General features: G+C 32.0%; 1 protein-coding gene across 13 annotated transcripts in view; it reads left to right on the top strand.

Moving 5' to 3' along the window:
- SOX6 (SRY-box transcription factor 6) overlaps positions 1 to 20,555 on the top strand; it is a 631,508-nt gene that overhangs the window by 191,638 nt on the left and 419,315 nt on the right. Inside the window, exon 1 of one of the 13 annotated variants that reach the window (XM_076002138.1) lies at positions 6,999 to 12,484. The exons of the other annotated variants lie outside the window; for them this stretch is intronic. The gene's annotated coding sequence lies outside the window, so the exon portion shown is untranslated. Of the gene's footprint in view, positions 1 to 6,998; positions 12,485 to 20,555 lie in introns of those variants that run through there. 13 annotated transcript variants of the gene reach the window in all.

The raw sequence follows: 20,555 nt of genomic DNA on the forward strand, positions 1-20,555 counted from the left end.
CCTCCTATTACACTATAATTAAAACAACAACAAAAAAATCCTTAACATAAAAGGCCCTGGCTCCACAGAATCTGGCCCCTGCATTGGGGGACTCAGCTCTTGACTTTTTCCTCATTCTTTCTGATCCAGCTACTATACTGGTCTACCATCAGCTTCTTGCACCCTCCATGTTTTTTCCGGTCCTATGGACTTCACATAATGGTGTCTTCTCAACTAGAATACACCCGTCTCCACTCTTTATCAGAATTTCTACTCCCTTCAGATCCCCTGTTAAAATTCCATTTCTTCAGAGAAACTTACTTGATCCTTACAATTCAAATCTTGTCTGCCTGTAAAGATCTTGTTTCTTATCCTTTAGGTTATTTCATAATAGATACTATAATTTTAAATTATGTATTTAATTGTGTTATTTTTGTTTAGTGTCTGTCCTTCACTCTGGACTGGCCTATTTTGTTCTCGCATGTTTTCCTTAGCATGTAGCACACACGGTCTTGAATATTATAGGCATTCAATAAATATTTGTTGTTATCAGGCAGAGGAATGTAGTGAATGAGAAAGAGAAAAAAGAGAAATTAAGGGAAAGAAAGAAAAGTACTTTTATAAAAATGGAGTCTGTTGGTATGTAACTTGGTGCTAGCAAAAATTGGGGCAAGGGAGGTGCTAGGGTTGTTTTTGGTTTTTAATATCTAGCCATGGAACATTTAACAGCTTTTCTTCATTGTTGTTTCTCAGTATAGTCTTTCACTTTTGTTTCCTCATTTTGGGAATCTGCATTCCTGGATACAGGAACTGAGCCTTCAAATTATAAACTCAGAGAGCAGTCCCAGTGGCTATAATGCTATTGTGGGAATGCTATAATGGGGTCTAAAAATCTGGAAAAAATTTAGGACATAGTTGAGAAAAAATATCTGGTACTTTTGCAGAGAAAAGCCATGAGGCCACTTGTAAGAATTTTAAAGTGGATAACTATAAAATATGCATAGTATTGACAGTTGGTATAATATTGCTAGGCAGTTTGATTTTTTTTTTCAGGAGAGTACAGAAAAGGTTATCAAAAAGGAAAAAGAAAATGAAGTCAGTCTGAAAGGAGGGCTGGGGTTTACGAAATGTCAGAATATACTTTTGTTGTAGTCTATGTAAATCTTTTCTGGCATTTGTAATTAAAGTCCAAGGCTAAAAGATTATGCTGAAATTTTTTTTGTTTGTGGTGGTGGTGGTGGTGGTGGTGGTGGTGGTGGTGGTTGGGGGGGAGGAGACAAAAGAAAGGATAAAAAAGAGAATTTAATTAAACTGTCTTAGTGTTAAAAGGAGGGGATTTGTAGAGTGTCTCACTGTTGTCATAGAAGGTGCCATTATTATTAATAATATTGTACCTTATGTTTTTATTATACTTTATACTTTTTTTTTTTTTGGAGACAGAGTCTCACTTTGTTGCCCAGGCTAGAGTGAGTGCCATGGCGTCAGCCTAGCTCACAGCAACCTCAATCTCCTGGGCTCAAGCGATCCTACTGCCTCAGCCTCCTGAGTAGCTGGGACTATGGCACGTGCCACCATGCCCGGCTAATTTTTTCTATATATATATTAGTTGGCCAGTTAATTTCTTTCTATGTTTTTAGTAGAGACGGGGTCTTGCTCAGGCCGGTTTCGAACTCCTGACCTTGAGCAATCCACCCGCCTCGGCCTCCCAGAGTGCTAGGATTACAGGCGTGAGCCACCGCGCCAGGCATACTTTATACTTTTAAATGAACTTTTTCATATATTAATAGTATCTTCTATGACTCCTATGGTAACTCTGTGAATTAGTTAAAGCAGGATTCTTACTATGTTTGCTTCACAGCTAGGAAAACTGGGGCAGAAATCAGACAGGAGCCAGGACTAAAATCTTTAAAAAAAATTCCTAGGTGTAGCTTTCAAGGCAAGAGGAATATTCACCTCTCCTTGCCCTTCCCTGACCCCCAATGGTTTAGATTGGAAGGTATAATTAGGTTCTTCTAAAGACTGGGGTGAATTATGTGGATGTCCTTCATAGATTTTCTAGATTTGAAAGTTTTATTTTTTCTAATTTTATAAAGATGCAAGGTAGTTAAAAATTTCCAACAAATGTAACTGAGATGCTTAAGTGCATATAATTAACAAAGATATATTACTAAGCCTATTATAAGTTAAGGCTTATTGGATGAAGTTTGATGAGTCAAGTCCTTGCCTGATCTAGGGTCTAAAAACAAGGAGAAACAGGTGTAAACTTAAATGAATGAAATATCATAATTTGGAATATATTAACTGTAGCTCAAGTGAAACCATGTGATAAAGTGGAAACCCAAGTCACACAAGTTGAGGATGGGCACCTTTTAGTGCCTATTTTTAAAAGACTTTGAAAGAAAAAGGGTAGGGCAATGTGTATGTAACTTATCTACACATGTGCAGGCAAGTGGAGGGATATTTTTTGAAAACAAATGCCAGGAGGTATTTGTAATTATTACCAAAGAAGGCTGTTGCTGCATTAAGTTAAAACCAAATCTTGTTTATTTCAACTGGACAAATAGCCTGGTTGCAGAGAAATTCAGTTTCTCACACTTTTCTAAGTTAGTTCGTAGAAGCTTCCCTTAGGTTAAAAGAACCAGGCATGTTTATTCTGGAAAACAGGAGTCTTAAGAGAATCCAGTAGCTGTTCTGAGAAGGCTAGAGTGTTGTCATAGGGAAAAGAGTATATATATATATACTGTGGAGGGCCAGACCCAAGTTAGTAGGTGAAAGTCCCGGGGAACCAGTGTCACCGGCAAGCAGAAGAAAGAACTTTGTAACAGTTGCATTTGTCTAAAAATGGAAAGAGCTTCTTTGTTGAGAGAGTAAGGCCTTGTCATTAGAAAGAATGAAGGAGAAAGATTAAAATGTTGAGTTATACCAAGTTATTTCAATATTAAAGTTTGCAAGATGATGTCCTCTATAAGTCACCTGATTAAGACAAGAAAATGAGTCAACCTAAGGGACAAAGATATATTCCTCTATTATGTGAAGCTGAGGATGAACTTCATGAAGGCCAGGTTTATTTTCTGGGTTGCTTAAGCACTTGAATTTTTTAAAAAAGTGTTTTTGTCTGTAGACAGCCAATTGATAGCTGGAGTTACCCCAAGTAAGAACTTTAGACTTCACCATGTATTCCCAAACCTCAGAATTGGTATAAGAAAATGAAACTGTAAAATAAGAGGAAACAAGAGAAATCAGGTTGTTTCTCCATAGGGTCAAGAACTGGAGAATAAGAATTTTAATCTGAGTTAGAAGAACATATTTAAAAATATATAATAAATTCATTTACTTAACTTTAAAAAGCTTCTGAACTTCTGGCACATTAAGATGGTAAAGGATCATATTTTTAAGCACTTTAGAGATTTTCTGTTATTTTAGTTTCCTGTTATTGAGGTAATACTTTCATTTAAAAAATTAAAAGTATTTTAAAATTATACAAGATATATTTCTATATAACAGTGTCTGGCATATAGCAAGCAATCATTAAACATTTCTTAAATTAATAATATTAAAAAAAAGTGAGAGAAAGTTTCCTTAATGTCTCTCTTCAGCCTAAATTCTATTTATTTTCTCAAGTATAACTACTATTTTCAATTTGGTTTATAAACTTCTTTCTGTATAATCAAATATCAATATATACCATGATATAGAAATATGCAATTATATTTCATATGAGGGTAATACTCTCCCTTTTTATATATATTGCTTTATATTTTATAAACTCTCTTTTTTTTTTCATTGAAATTATGGCTTGGGGCTATATGTTGGTTTATATAACTTTACCTCATTTTCTTGTGAATAATAATATTTTGTACTATGTGTGTGCCATTGTTATATTGATAGACATCTGAGTTTTTTCCAATTTAAATATTCTCAACTGAAGTTTTAGGAATTTAGAAATTGGGATGGCAAAACCTGACTATCCCTTTTAAAATATGTAAGAAGGGTATAGGAAATTTCTACTTAGTAGGTTTATGAGAATTAGATAGATAAAGATATCTTATACTCAGTGAACTTTTAATAAACTTTAACCTTCCCACTTCCTGCCATCGTCCTTTTAATCATTTGCATGAGAGTAGGACTGAAAGAATAAGGAAATGTGATCTCTCACATACTCATTTTCATCTTCCTCTATATGTTATTTTTATTTCCTACTCAATTTTTAATCCTCAATCTGAAGGCTATTGAAGGTGGTGACTTAGTGCTCCTGTCCCCCATTGCTCTTAAATTATATTAATAGTATCTTATACAACTCTTACAGTAATCCTCTTGATGAGAAAAATGTTTACTATGAATACATTTATTCATTCATTTACTAAACATCAATTTGTACCTACTACATGCCAGGGAATAAAATGAAAAAGGTATGATTCCTACATAAAAGAATTTTACAAATTTGTTGGCAAGACAGAGATATAAACTAATAAATACAGAATAATGTGATAGGAGCTTAGGTAAATCAGAGATAGGAAAAAATAACTGTGCCTGGGGTAGTCAGGGAAGGTTTTCATGGAATAGGTGATAGTTGAGATAGAAACTTAAAGGTTTACTAATATTTCATTGAATAGACAAAGGAACATTGTAGGCAGAATGTGTAAGGGCATGGAGGAGTGAAAAAGCATGGTACCACTTATTCTGCTATTAAGGCAATACAAGAACTCTTTATTGTCAGAGGTAATTGGTAGTGAGAAAAGGCCACTTTAAAGTAATCTACTGAAAATTGAGTAGGTATAACAAGTATAAACTTTAGACAAAAACACAAAAAACAACTATTTGAAGGCACTGGAGATTAACCCAAGTCAGACTAAATCTTGAGAGGAGATGACATTTGGAAGAAGGGAGGGAGGGAAAGTAACTAAGTTTGACATTTTTAATATTTCTAGTGTGAGGACAGGCTCCAGTCTGTACCAGACATGGTCATTAATACTCTAATAGGAAAACCAGCATTCTTTCTGTTTTGAAGAACAAGAGAACAGACTTTGGATAACCATAACTGCTAGGAAGTGACTGGGTAATCTTGGAAAGAAAAGGGCCATAAAAGTAGAATCCCAACTTCTATTGTGCAAATCTCCAACTGACTGCCAAACCATGTATGCACAGGACAGGCTTCAAGCAGCCCAGGTAAGGCTAAAAGAACTAAACAGATATTTTGAGCTTCTGCTCATTGCAGGTAAGACAAAATATGCAATTTGGGTCTAAGCAAGTAAGCTTCTTGCTAAAATAAATAAACAACAACACTATTTAGAGGACTATAAATGAATCCAGAGTCTCCACAGCATAATGGTCACAATGTTTAAGATATAATCCAAAATTGCTCAACATATGAAGAACCAGGAAAATGTGAAAATAAAAAAGGACATTTCAGCAGAGAGAGAAATGATAAAAAAGCCAAAAGGGAAATTTAAGCTAAAAATATAATATCTGAAATAAGAAGATCACTTGTTGGGATACTCAGCAGAATAGAGATGACAGGAAATAGTGAAATTGAGGGTGGATCAATAGATATTATATAATTTAAAGAACAGAGAAAAAATTGGAAAAGAAATGAATATAACATTAGGGACATGCGAGGCAATATTAAAAGGTCTGGCATACATGAGTCCCAGAAAATAAAAGAGAATAATACTAGGGCAGTAAAAATGTCAAAGAAATGGTGTCCCCAAATTTTCCAAATTTGGTGAAAGATGTAAATTTACAGATTTAAGAAGTTCATTGAACTTTAAGCAAAATCAATGAAAAGGAAAGCACACCTAGGCACATCATAGTCAAATTTTTGGAAGCAAGCAAAACTTATAGGCAAAAGTTATTTTCCTTTTTTTTGTAAAGATCAAGGGAAAAAAAAGAATGTAATTTACCAATATTAGGAATGAGAGGAATTATCACTATAGATCTTACAGATGTTAAAGACAGAGACTATTATGAACATCTTTATGCCAAAAATTATACAACTTAGAAGACATAAAATCCTTAACAACTACAACTTAACCAAACTGACACAAGATGAAACAGAAAAGCAAATGGCACTTTATCTATATAAGAAATTGAATTATTAATTATAAAAACAAAAGTTTTTATAAGGAAAGCTCCAGGCCCAAATGGTTTCACTGGTGGATTCTATCAAACATTTAAGAAATAACACCAATCTTACATAAACTTTTTTTAAAAATAGAAGAGGGAACAATTCCTACCTTATTTTGTGAGACCAGCATAACCCTAACAATAAGCCTGAAAAAACATTACAATAAAGGAATATTATAGACCAATATTCTTCATGGTCATAGATATAAAAATCCTTAACAAATCAACAACAAATTAAATCTAGCAATATAGAAAAAGGATAATATATCATGACCAAGTAGGGTTTAGTTCAGGTTGGTTTAACATTTGGAAAATTTCACCATATTAAGAGAGTGAATGAGAAATGTCATGTGATCATTTCAAAATATGGAGAAAAAGCATTTGGCAACAACCATTCATAATTAAGAATTCCTAGCAGTCTAGGAATAGAATATAACTTTTTAATATGAAAAGGGCATCTATGAAAAACCTATAATTAACATGATGTTCGATGGTGAAATGTAGAATGCTTTCTTCCCATGATGGAGAACAAGATAATTAATGTTCATGTTCTCTTATCCTACTTGACATTGTATTGAAGGTCCTAACTATTTTAATGAGGCAAGGCAATGAAACAAATAGTATTAAAATATGAAAGGAAAAAAGTAGAACTGTATCTACATCTTTACCAAGGTCATGTGGTATAAGGTTGATTATCTTTTACATTTTAATATACTAAGTGGGTGGACATTAACATTTCATGGTTAGCAATGGAAAATGATTTTATTTTGACTCAACCTTAAAATGGAAACTAAAATTAATAAAAGTAAGTTTATATACTTAGCAGCATTCATTTGAAATTCTAACTATGTATTAATTCTTAGAAGAATGAATTAACTTTTTTTAAGAGTAACTTTCATGTCAAATGTTGTGATAATACAATTACTTTTCACATTACCATACCATCATAACAAGAGTCATTTTTTACAAAAAAAATTTCCTAAGGACTTTGCTTAAGGTTTTTATATTCAAATAATTCTCTTTTGAATAATCTACCATATCAACTATTGTTCCTGTCAGTTTTTGGTTCTTAAGTGTTTATCTAGTCTAACCACAGATTCTTGATTTGTCAGTGGTTTGAGATGTTCTCCAACACTATATTTCTTTATTTACTGAAATCCTACATCTTTTGCAATTTTTTATTTCATTTTGCAGGCACCTTACATTTTTATTTTAAATATTGGTTATAATGTTCCACAATGCAATATCCAACATTTGGCTAGCCTGATTCTCAACCTTAACTGAAAAAAAGTTATAGATACATGGCAATTTTTAAAAGCGGTCCTATGCTTAGGCTACATTTCAACTAATTAAAGCAATCTTTGGGAATGAGACCTAGGCATCAATAATTTTTAAAGTTCTCCATGTGACTCCAGTGTGCAGACAAGTTTGAAACTACTGAGCAGTGATTATCAAAGATACAAAGACATTAACTCAAATGGATGAGATACAGGTTAAATTAATCTGTCAGGGATATTTGAGTGAAGACTAATTTTATAAAATGGTAAGTTCATTAGTGAATATATTTATATTTTGTTGCCTTTCACTTCTTGTGATCACATAATGAATGTTTGGAAAATGAGAGAATCTCCTAAATCCATTGAGTGTCAGGTATGTATGGGCAAGGAATACAGGTGTGAACTAAAATGTATGTTGTTCCTTTTTCTAGGATTTCACAATCCATAGAAGAGGAAGGCATTAAATAAATATTTAATTATAAGATAATAAACACTATAAAGAAAAAGGAGACCTCACTAAGGTTTGGGAATCAAGAATGGTGACTTTGCTTTTGTGATATTGAAGCTGAGACATAAATGATAAGTGGTATATAATTTGGTGAAGAGGAGACATAAGAGGGAACAGTAGTTTTAAAGGCCATAATTTGGAAAGAAGCTTGCAAGCTCTAGGAACAGAAATTAGGCAAAAATGACTAGAGAACAAACAACAGAGAATAGTTAGAGCAGATCAAATCTTATGTTTCTAAGTATGTGTATAGGTGTCAGGAAATAAAAATAGAAAAATCATATGGATTATTAATGGGTATTGTATACGTACCAAGAAATCCATAGACTTTAGATTATGGGGAGATAACAAAGATTTTTAATCAGAATATTGACGTGATCAGATTTTATGTTTTATGACTAAAACTAAAGTACCAAAAACAAAAAAAGATTTTCCAATGTGGTGCAATGTGGTGTTCTTAACTTAGAATAAGGAAACTTTGTGTTTCCCGCATTGCAATAAAATTATTAAGTTGAATAGATTTCTCCTCCAGTGCTTATTATTAACCTACTTCCAAAGATAAATGCAAAACCACATGTTTGAGGACAAAAAAAAATCTCTGCTAGTATTCCTCAAGAGCCATATGCATACCAATATAAGCAGAGTCTTCCTATGAGTTTTAGATTTTGCTAAAGACAGTTTTGAAATAAGGCCAGAAACTTGAGAGCCATACTGAAGGGGTTGACCCCAGAGAACAATATGGCTCCAGATACCACAGATCTCTGAACATGCTAAAGTGGCCCAAGGCAATTCAACAGTGACAAACATGAATCTATCCTCTTAATTTGAATGACTATTAGCTTGTAGGAGAGGAAGTGGGAGAGAAAAAAAAATGCAAAATTTTAATTAAATAATGTTTTACATATTTTTTCTCCTTTGGACTCAATTCAGTCACAAATGATATAGCAGTTGCCTGGGATTTCCACAACATTAATTAATTCGAAACAGCAGAAAATGAATCAGAACCATAAACTTACTTATTATGCCTTTCTTTCCTTTAAGCATCATGAAAAACTCAGTCTCTTGTGATCATAGGAGTTTGCATTTCTAAGATTTGGGTGTATCCAATTTAAAATGGATTAAAATATTCTTCCAAACATAATAATAAAGGAAAGGTATTTGTTTTATTTTTTCTTTACCTTACTGTTTACTGAAGTTTTTCTTCTAAGTGATGGAAATAAGACTTGAAAATAATGACAGTACTGAGAGCAAAGCACACCTAAAAAGCATTTTTGTTTGTTTTCCAAGGAGAAAATGTACTTTAGAAAACATATTACAGGCGTGATTTAGGTGCTTACCCTCCTTTTATTACAAAATATAGATGTCTCTGGTAATTAAAAATGGTGTGCATTGCTTTTAACCCATTGACAGAGTCCAAGGAAAGAAATGAAATAGTCACAGCTGAGTTAGCTAAAGGGACAATTAGATCTGGAGATGTCAAGTTTTGGGGGAAATTATGGAAAGAGTGAATTGAATATTAATTGGGAACAGGGAAGTACATAATGTAAATTGAAGTCCTGATTCTGCCACAGATTAACTATATGACTGTGTTTCCTTTAGTCCATCTCAAATATTTGCTAGTACTATACTTTTACTACTGACAGTAATATCAGTGCTTAAAGTAATTGAGGGCTTACAGTGTCCCATTAGTTTGTTCATTATTATTCTTCTGCTTTTCACTCTTTTAAAGTTAGAACTCTAGTGAATGAAGACAGGAAGTTGTACTTTTTCTAGATGAAAAAGTCCTCTAGGATCTGCTGGTTAGCCCTCTGGCATGTTCTCTACTAATTGTACATGATATTCAGTGAGACAATGCCAAAGAGAGATGCATACTATAGATCAGAAAGGAAAGAGATTTGCCATAGATTCATTTCTGATATTTTAGTTTGCTTTCTGTGCTGCTATTATTAGTTTTCTTTTTCATCTGTGCCATGTCAGTGATTATACAGTAATAATCTAAGTTTACCTAAAGCCTTGTTATGTCTATTTTAGGAGGTAAAAAGGTTCATTTTACTTATGGCTGTGCTTCTGAAATGTATCCATTTTATCAGCTTATTTTGCTCTTTTCCTAGAATTGTTTAGACATTTTTTGCCCTAAAAATAAGGGTGTGTCAGAATTGTTGCAAAGATAGAGGTAATCAAGTGTTTCCCTTTTGTAAGTTTATAAACTTTGTGTTGATATTGATTGCTATTTAAAATAGTACCTCTAATATGAAGCTACTTTTAGCATATTTTCCTTTCAAGTGAATTTATTGTGCCACAACTAATCAATTTTTTCACATATGTTACATTATTATAACTACTTTATTATTTTAAAATCAATGAAGGTGATTTGAACAAGGGACTAAATACAGAATGAGTTCGTCTAATATACATTCATGTATTTCTCAGATTTCTAAAGACTTCCTCTTTAAGCAACAACATTATTTTTACAATTTAACTATACATTCTTGTTTTCTAAACAGTTTATTGTTTGGAAAATATAGAAAAATTAAAGAAGGCAATTAAAATCACATGTAATTCCATTACCAGGGATATCTCCTGTTAATATTTTGGTGTAATGTATATGTAGTTGAGGTTATATCATATCGTTTTATCTTCTGATTTTTAAATCTAATTTTTTTTTTTTTTTTTCTCTTTTTTTTTAGTAGAGACAGGGTCTCACTCTTGCTCAGGCTGGTTTTGAACTCCTGACCTTGAGCAATCCGCCCGCCTCGGCCTCCCAAGAGCTAGGATTACAGGCGTGAGCCACAGCGCCCGGCCTTAAATCTAATTTTTTAACAGCTTGTCTTGATGGCTTAGTTGTCACTGTGAACATCTGATTCTCAAGCTGTTCCTCGAGTTGAGGTTCTGTTAAGGCTATTTGTTCTCATATTTAGTGGCCCCCCACAAACTACTATGCTTTTTAAGTTCTTGTATCTGCATTTTGGGTTTCCTGTGTTTGCCTTTGTTTTCAGAATCTAAGTTGTCATTTCTCTGTAATTAGTGTTTTTGCCTTTAGCAATATCAATCCTCCTCCCATATTCCTGTAAGCTGATACTTCTACTTATCTATGGGCTGTTAAATTAGATAAGAAGGAAAACTAACATTTTATAGAGTTCCTTTTTGTTGTACAGTGCCAATGTAGGTGATTTCACATAAGTTATGTCATTTACTTTTCAAAATAATTCCTTGAATTGTAATTAGTTCTTTTTTTAAGATCTCAAATAACCGTTTATTGAGCACTTAGTATATGCTAGGCACTGTGTTAAGATCTTTACATGTGTCTATTGGGTTTATACCTACAATAATCCATCAAGATGAACTATTGTAAAGTTAAAAAATACCTAGACTAAGAGAAGTTGGCTAACTTGCCCAAGATTATATTACTTATGGTAGAAGCAGGATTTAAACCTAGGTGTGGTCCTCAAATAATTAAAAGTGCTATAATACAATTATGTTTAAGTAAGAATAAATAGATTCTGAGCTAAGAAATTTTATTTTAAGGAAAGTAAATAAGCTTTAATGTATTATTTTGGACATCTGTTTTGGATTTTGCTTACTTTCTGATTTTCCTCATTGCTATATAATCGGGATATTGCTGTACAAGGGATCTATGGAGAAATGTAGTGCTATAAATGTAGAAAAGTCTAAGGAACTCAATATTCAGAGAAAATCATAAAAGAATGAACTTTAAAAAATTTATGAAGGAAGGCACAATTCTTGTTAAATAAATCTCCTTTTCATGATTCATAGAATTATGAGTGCATTGTTTGCTAAATTTCTTATATCAAAGGGTACAACTTAATACAGTAATTAGCCAAAACACCATTGTATTGATTTTAATGTCCACAGCTACATTTCTCAGGAAGACAGAAATTAATCTCAATGTATATTTCTAATTATACATGAAATTAAGGGAGTAATTTCAAGGAGAAAAAAGTCTCAATTAGGTTCATTTATGGTGGTTAAGAGCTTGGTCTTTCAAGTTAAATCTGCGTATGTTCAAATCCTGACTCTGCCATTATTGTTGGTACTACTAGTACAACTGCCCTGAAGTTGACAATGACTTCACATTGAACTATGCAACTTCATTTTAGTTCTGTTTCTTGGACCTAAGCACAGAAACACCAAAAATTGCAGTATTTTATTCAGAATGGACACAGGCTTCAGGTGAGGTCTCAAATATAGCATCTCTTTACCCTCAGATAATTTTCCTGCAAGGTGTGAGATTTTCTCCGCTTTTTGAAAATAGAGTGTTAGGCAAATAGGGTAGCAGTTAACAGTGTATGTAGTCTGTTCAACAGCTGATTTGGGTGTTGAACATACTTTGTATCCTATAATAGTGAGCACCAATTACTTGCTATTTTATTATTGAAAGCATAAATAGCAATTTAGTCTCTCCCCCCACCCCACTGTAGTGTGCATGTGCAAGACAGAGATAAAAGCTATGTTTCCTTCGTGGAAGGGTGTGGAGTTGGAGGATGATTTCAATTAGAAATAATGACAGCAATAGAGGCTTCCAATGAAGATACTGTGGCCACCAAAGGACAAAGGGAAGAAGTTAATTCCTGAAGTTGAGGTATTTGCTTAAACATTTAATCTGTTCTTTTTGTGTACAGGTGCCAGATATGTTGTTATTTATGAGCTGAGGTGACACTGTTTGACAAAGGTATTTTCTGAATGTTTTGATGATGGTTGGTAGAGAAGCAACCCTGGGATATCTAGAGACCCTATAATGAGTAAAATATTTTGATAGACAAAGACTTTCGCTTTTTAAGACTTTTGCTTCTTTTTTATAATGATTAACTCTGAGAATTGGTTTATTGTAATGGTAGTTTATTATTTTGGTTAATAACATTAACTTAGAGAAAAAATTATCAGACTTTGATTAGAATGCCTATTGCTTTGCTTCATTACCTTAACAAACTTTTTTAGAAACAGCTTACAACTTAGTGCCACCCTCAGGTGATTTTGTGTTTAAATATTTATTTTTAAAAGTTTGGCATTGTGCCTGTGTGTGTGTATGTATGTATGTATTTTTGTGTGTGTATGTGTTAGGGCTGGAAGAGGGTGGGGAGAGAAGGTGAAATTTTAAGGAGATGAAAGGTCTGTGAAAGTTGATGTAGGGAAGTGGACTTTTGTACTTAAAAAATAAAAGATTTCTCCCTTAGTGGGGAAAAAATGAAACTGACTATATTATGTACATTTTTTATGAAGAATGTGTATAAATATAATATGCAAACTTATAAGAACAAAACTTTCTAGAGGTGAAGAAAATATTTATGACTTAAGAAATTGCAGTAGAGGTAAAGAAAAACTGTTTTGAGTTTACTTTTAAGCATAGTGTCAATTGGGATAAAGTTTTAACAGAATAGGCTGGGCCATTTATAGATTACAACACTTTTAATTTTCTCAGCGTTAAGAAGTGTTGATTTTGATAAAGAATTTGTTGATGCTATATCAGCTTCTCCATGTGAAGAAGTGCAACTGGGTGATTAGTTAGGCTTGGGGCTAGCAGCCAAAATTCAGAAATTTGGTCCCTAGGTTTTTTTCTGGAATAGGAAAATGGTATTAAGTTTTCCTGAGACTTCTTTTCTGAAGAAGAAATTCTCCACTATCAAGGATGTCAGCTCTTTTCTTTCTTTATTTTCCTTCTTTGTTTTTAAAATTCTCTTTTTGTCTCATGTCATTACCATCTTCATCTATGTTTAATTAAACAATAATTTTTGAGGTATACCAGGGCTTGTATTAGCTTAGTGATATGAAAATTATTTACATTTGCATAATTTTTACTGTAATGTTATAAGCCCTAACACTTATTTTTAAGCAAAATAATCCAATTTTTTGCTGTAAGTTTAAAGTTAAGGGATTTAAAACTTGGCTAGATTATTTGGTTTGCTCAAGATGACGTTTAGGAATCAGGGCCTGGACTTTTTGACAATGCCACACTGCCAAATAATTGATCCCTGTTCATTATTTTTGTCTTTCTATATTGATAACCAGTCTCAGCATTATTTGTTTTTGTCATCTCTTTAACCGTTTTGCAATTGTCTTATTTTACTATATCCGCCTATCTATCAATAGATGGGCACATGTCAAGGTGATTTGCCTCATTGCCTTTTAGGATTAATTTGCAGCTTAATATAGTACATGTAAGGGGTTTCAGCATTAAATAAACTCTATGATCAATTGCACAGAATATATCAATACATTTATGAGATTTGCTTTTCTTAGAAAAGCTATTATATTTGTTTGTATCTGTTTTGGCAATAAGAAGTTAGTATGCTATTTTTTGCTTTTAGACATAATTATGTGGGCTTGTTAAATAATTAGTTGGTAGAATGGATTGGAGAAAAAGGTAAAATATAGTCTTTCTCATTTTTTTTCTGATTAAAAAACAAACTGTGGTTATTGGAGAAAATAAGAAAATTATAAAAAAGAGACTTAAAAAAACCTGTAATGACATTTCAAGATATCTCAAAATGTTTATGCTGATTATATTCTTGAAATTTTTCTATTTAGATACACATATTTTTTAAAAGAAAAATGGGATCTTGCTGTGCATACTGTTTTGTGAGCTACATTTTAAAAGTTAACATATCATGAAAATTTCCCTATGCTATTAAATGTTCTTCTCCTACATACCTTTCTTTTTAACAATGAAGTTTATTATTTACTAGAAAAGTAACAGATATTGCATATAAGTAATTTAGGCAATATATGAATAAAGAAAAAGAAAGAAAATAACTTTGTTTGCTTTGTTCAGATATATACTGTAACATCAAAGTTTGTATACTTCTGGTATTAAAATTTTTATGTCTGTCTCTACCTTTCTATCTATCTAATGTGTATATACATATTTTAAACAAAAATATATATGGTAACAAATATTTTATCATCTACTTTTGTATCTAACAGTATATCATATCATTTATATTTTCTATTACACCACATGTTCTTTTACATTATTGTTTTTAATGGTTGCATACTATTCTATTTGTGAATATTTCATAGCTTAGCTGATCATATATAGTAAGGTCATTTCTGATTTTCCATTAATATTAATAACTTTACAATAAACTCCTTTATGGCTCAATATTTGCACATATCTGTGATTATTTCTTAGTTTAAATTCTTAAAAATGAATTGTTGGGTAATTCCTTTTTAAAGGCATTTGATCCATATTGCCAAAATGCCCTCAAGAAAAGTTGAACCAGTTTACTCTTATCAACAGTGCATAAGAGTACTCTTTTTGCCACATCCATGCTGACATTTAATATCATTATTTTTAATTATTGCCAATATGACAAGTAGAAATGATATCTTATTTTTAATATATTTTGCATTTATTTAATTAGTAGTGAAATGGAATATTTTTTCATTTATCTATTTACATTCCTTTTTAAAATAAATTTATTCCTCATATCCTCTGAGAGGTAGTGGTAGTATGGGAGGGAGCCTAACTATTGATGACAGGGCTTGCATCTTGGTTCTGTCATCACTGCTTAACAGCTCTGTAAACTTGTGTGTTGACTTCATTTCTCAGTGCATCAATTTCCTTATCTATAAAATGGGGATAATAATATTACTTGTGCTATCAGTGTTTTGTAAGAATCGAATGAACAACAGCCCAGCACAAAGTTTTGTTCATTATTCTAATGAGCAGTTAATTCTTATTGATTTGCAAGAGGTCTTTATATGTTAAAAATATTAACCCTTTGTTGTATATGATGCAGACTTTTTCCAATTTTGTCATTTTGTCTTTTAATTAAAAATTTTGGAAAATCAAATCTCTCTCATGAAATCTAAAATTTTACTTTTCTCCCTTTGGATTTCTGCCTTTGGTGTCATTTTTAGAAATGTAATTCCCACTCAACATTATGTAAATATTTATATATATTTTATTATAATGTTATCATGGTTTTATTTTTTTACCTTTAATTTTCTTATCTATCTAGAATTTATTTGGTTATGTGATACGCAGTTAGGATATGAAGAAGCAATTGCTCTAACAATATTAGCCACATAATTCATCTTTTAAACACTATAATTTTGATAGACTAAGTTCTTAGAGATATTTGGGTCTTTTTTTTAACTTCTTTATTTAATTGATTTGCCTATTCATTTGGCAAATTTTAATTAGTGAAATTTTATAGTTTTTGATTGAATTACCCTTATTTTAAAAATTATCTTGGTTATTCTCAAATATTTGTTTTTCCTGATGAATTTTAGAATAATTTCATCAAGTCTCTTCCTCTAACCCCACCCTCAAAACTCTATTGACCATTTAGCAGAATTGTACTTAATTTGTAAAACAGTTGGGATCATATGATTTTCAAACTGATACATTGTGTTTTACTTTAAGGATATATTTTTAATTTAACTAATCCATAATATCTAGCATGTAGCAAGCACTCAACACATATTTGTTGAATAAATATTAAATGCATTAATACTGACTATTGAACATTAGGTTGTTTTAATTTTTTCTCTATCATGAGCAATAATTTAATGAATATATTTAATATATAAATCTTTGCATATCAATGGGATTGTTTCTGTGGGATACATTCCTAGATATCTAGTTCAAAGAATATTTTTAATGATTTTGATAAATGTTGCCAAGTTTCCTTCCTGAAAGGGTACACTACTCCTCCCAATAGTTTGAAACCGGGCATATAGTCTTGATGAACTTCTTATTTGTCTGTTTATTGAAAGGTGCAGTATCAATTTCTAATGAGTTTTAAAGTAATATTTTATTAAAAGAAATATTACTACTTTTAAACACTTATTTGTATTTTCTGACTATGGAGGAGATAGAAGGCACATCAAACTTGCCGAATTTAGAGTAAAATGATTTCTTTGCGATAGACAATTAAAACAACTAATGGAGGTGTGATTCCACATGCTTGGGCAGAGTCATATGTGCTGGAACAAAATAATAACAATAAAAAGAAAATAAATATTTTAGGATGTCTTTAAAAGGCTATTTTTTCCTTCTTAATATAGTGAAATCATTTATTCCTCTCTTCTGATAAAAAATACTGATTACTTATATAGTTTCCATGCTTATTTGATGTTTAGCTCTTTTTGTGACAAAATATTTTCACTGGTACCTAGAGTGAACAATTTCCCTCCTTCTTTGACCAACTGGGTTTCAGTTGAAAGTTTTGGTGGAGTAGAAAATTCACATTTCTTTTTTTTTGTCCTTGCATACCTGGGAGCCGATATTTAAGCAACAAAGTAAATTAACATTACAGTTTTGAGTGGTTGGACAGTAAGAAACTAACAACAAAGGGCCTTACCCTGGTTCCTTCAGTTTTCATTGATCTACTTACTTTTCATTCTTCTTCTTTATCCCTCTCTTGATGCAGTATACATACCATAAAAAGAAAATAAGACTGAAACCTAATGGTATAGTTATTACTACTATATTTTAAAAAGTGAAATCCTCTTTTCTCAGAAACAAATACCAACATCTCCAATAACTCTGTAACGAATAACTTGACATTTTTTTTGGGGGGGGTATAAAATGTTCCTTTGTAGATTGCTTTATAAAGATTTTAATTTCTGAAAAGATAGCACCCCTTACTATTCCATTCTTTCCTCCCTGCTTTTTTCCTTCTTACTTGCTCCCATTCCAGGTCTCTCTCCCTTCCCTTCCTTCCCCTCTTTTAAGTTTTGTGAGGGTTAAAAAGATAAAATTGTTAGTTTTGAATTCTGAAATGTTCCGTTAGTAGTACAGTAGGTTTTCCCCATTTTCAACTGTTGCCTGGGGGAGATTTAAGTTGACCTGTGCTGGGTCTGCAGAATGCAGTCATGGGTTTCACTGATGACCATGAGGAATTCTTCCCTCATTTTCTTCACTTTAACCTCATAGAGATCATGTGAAACTCTTAGTGTTAGCAAGAGTGCTGTGATTGTAAAACCTTTTGCTTTCTCTTCCATTTGCTTTCTCTTCCTGTATTTACATTACCCACCTTTTGAAATGAAGATTTAGCCATTTAAAGGTAGGAGTGTAGAGGAAGTGGGTGAGGGATTTCACTTATAATTATAGCTAACTCTATTAAACATGTGTGGGTTATGTCTTGAGGATTAGGTACAACAATTTTCTAATTCTGGGATGATTTTCTCTTGACAGCCAGCATGTTTCTAGCCTGAATGCCTCTCTTCTTATTTCCACTATCATCTCTACTCCCACTGCTTGCTAGTTTTTTGGAATGCCAGTTTATTTTAATATTGACCTTATGCCAGTCTAATTCGGAAGATATAGGTCCAGGAGGGAAAAATAATCACATTAGGTATGCCAGAAGTATACGTGAATTATTTGGGCATAATCAAATTATTTATTTAAAAATCTGTTTGCATTAGTTCTTTAAATTATTTGGGATTAACCAAATTGGTTTTTTAAAAGTCCTGTTTGCATTAGCTCTTCAATTGCCTCCATTATTTTTATCACATAATATTCATCACAGAAGTATTCAGTGATAGATTTTTAGTGAGTTCTTTAGGACTAGGGGAATTTCTTCTCTCTTCTATACACCACTCAGTGCTTTGAAGTTTGGAGATCTGGATTCTGGTCCTTAATTTTTGGTATTTTGAGATCTGGAGAACTGGGTTCTAGCCTCAACTCTGCTACTAATTTGTAACTAATTACTTGAACAAATTGTTTAAGCTCTCTAGGCCTCACTTTCCTTTCAGTTGTAACAACCTCTGTTTCAGTGATGCAAAATATCCCATCTCAGTTGGAGAGATTAGGTTTGACCAGGAGATGTAATTGCCCTGTTTTATAATATGTATAACTTCCCTGTGAGTGGGTAGGCTGGAGAATTAATTGGTGTGGGCTGGTAAAGTTTAAAAAGGTTTTGAGAAGTGTTAGTTAATAATAATAAACTTAAATTTTAAGGCTTATTTTTTTTTATAAACTGGTGAAATTTGTACCTATTTTCTTATATGAGACCGAATGGAAGTCTTATTTTTTGGTTAGATAATCCTTTTTTTTTGAAGTTCCATTCTTAATTTACTAATAGGCATATTGTTGCATTGTTTGACTTTTATCCTGTGATTTTTGATGGTAATTGTCTCCTTTTCTTAAAATGATAATACAGAATGAGGAAACATCAATAATTACAAAAATAAAAAAGAGAATGGAGAGAAATTTGAAGAATGAGAATGAGAGACACAGAGAGAAAGAAATGAAAGGAATTAGGATGGATCTGGTCATTCCTTTTTATTCAAATGCAATTTTATTTTACTATTTCTTGGATTTCACAGGAGACAGAACATTGCCCAAGAATAGAGGAGATAGCATAGAATGTATAAATTTATGATAGGATCATGATTCTTTTGCCATTTAGTTGGTTGTTTCTGTTTTTTTTTTCACTATAAAACTCACCTCTTGTTTTTAAAATTTTAATTATTTACAGTATTTGAATTGTATTATGGCACATGTTTAAGCAGAGGCTGGAAAATAAATCTCTTAAAATGCGAGGTAGGAGAAAGGGATGATAATAGTAATTTTAAATTACCTTTTTCTCTGCTTTAAAATGCATTCCATATGTGAGATTTGAAACACTACTTGTATTGCTGTAAAAGTTAATTTTTAGAATTACTTTGAGATGCATTGTCATCCTTTTATCTAAACAACCACTAAAGAATACAGAGAGGTTAGAAAGAAAACTGCAGACCTGTGAATTAGTGATAGTATAATTCTGAATAACTATATGTTAAAATTAGTAAAGAGTCTAATGAACTAAAAAAAAAGATTAATTCCTGACAATGAAAATATTCTGTATAGGTTTTGTAGATTTTCTGATTTTTTAGGTAGACTTCCATAGGGTTTTTGATGTTTTATGACAGGTAGTTCCCAGATGTGTACATATGCAGTCCAGTGTGTTCTAAATAATGAAGATGTGCATAGGGAGCTTAGAAAAAGAAAGATTTGGTTTTATGATTTAAGTCATTATGATATAGTATAATGCTGTGGGATGAGATCTGCACAGAAGCTATAGTAATTGTATTGAATTAAAGATGGGTCAAAGATGTACAATCTTGAGTATCTATTACATATACCAAGGGCTTAGTGGTTGTATTAGTCAAGATTTCTCTCTTTCTTTCTTTCTCTCTCTCATGGTTATGATCTAATAATATAGAAGATATATTAATATAATATATATATACACATGTGTGTTTAATCAATATATTTGTTGTTTATGTTTAGCCTTGAAGATTATAGAATTAAGCACATGTAAACCATAAAACCCACAAACTTTTGCAATAAAAATTGGATAATGCCATATGCTTGTATCTCTGGTAATTACAGAAATCTCAGGTATAATATAACATCATTTACTTGCAAGATTCACTATTTCCAGAGCAGTAAGGGAAGATGTTGCAGATGATAAGAACTATCTAATAGAGTAGGGTGGGGGTCTAAGTTTATCTGGTAGTGAAAGAGTAACCCAAAGAAGGAAGTTAGACCCAAGGGAAAAGAAAAGGAAGAGTGAGTTAAAGGAGGAAACCTCAAATAGTGGGACAGAAATTGAAAAATGACCCATTTTCTTGGATTTACTATTGACACAACTCTATGTTAGGCATGTATCTAGAATTTATTTCTTTATATTTTGTAGAATATAGAACTGCACATTGTG

The sequence above is a fragment of the Microcebus murinus genome, chromosome 4 (genome assembly GCF_040939455.1).
Source record: "Microcebus murinus isolate Inina chromosome 4, M.murinus_Inina_mat1.0, whole genome shotgun sequence".
In the NCBI taxonomy this organism is placed as follows: domain Eukaryota; kingdom Metazoa; phylum Chordata; class Mammalia; order Primates; family Cheirogaleidae; genus Microcebus; species Microcebus murinus.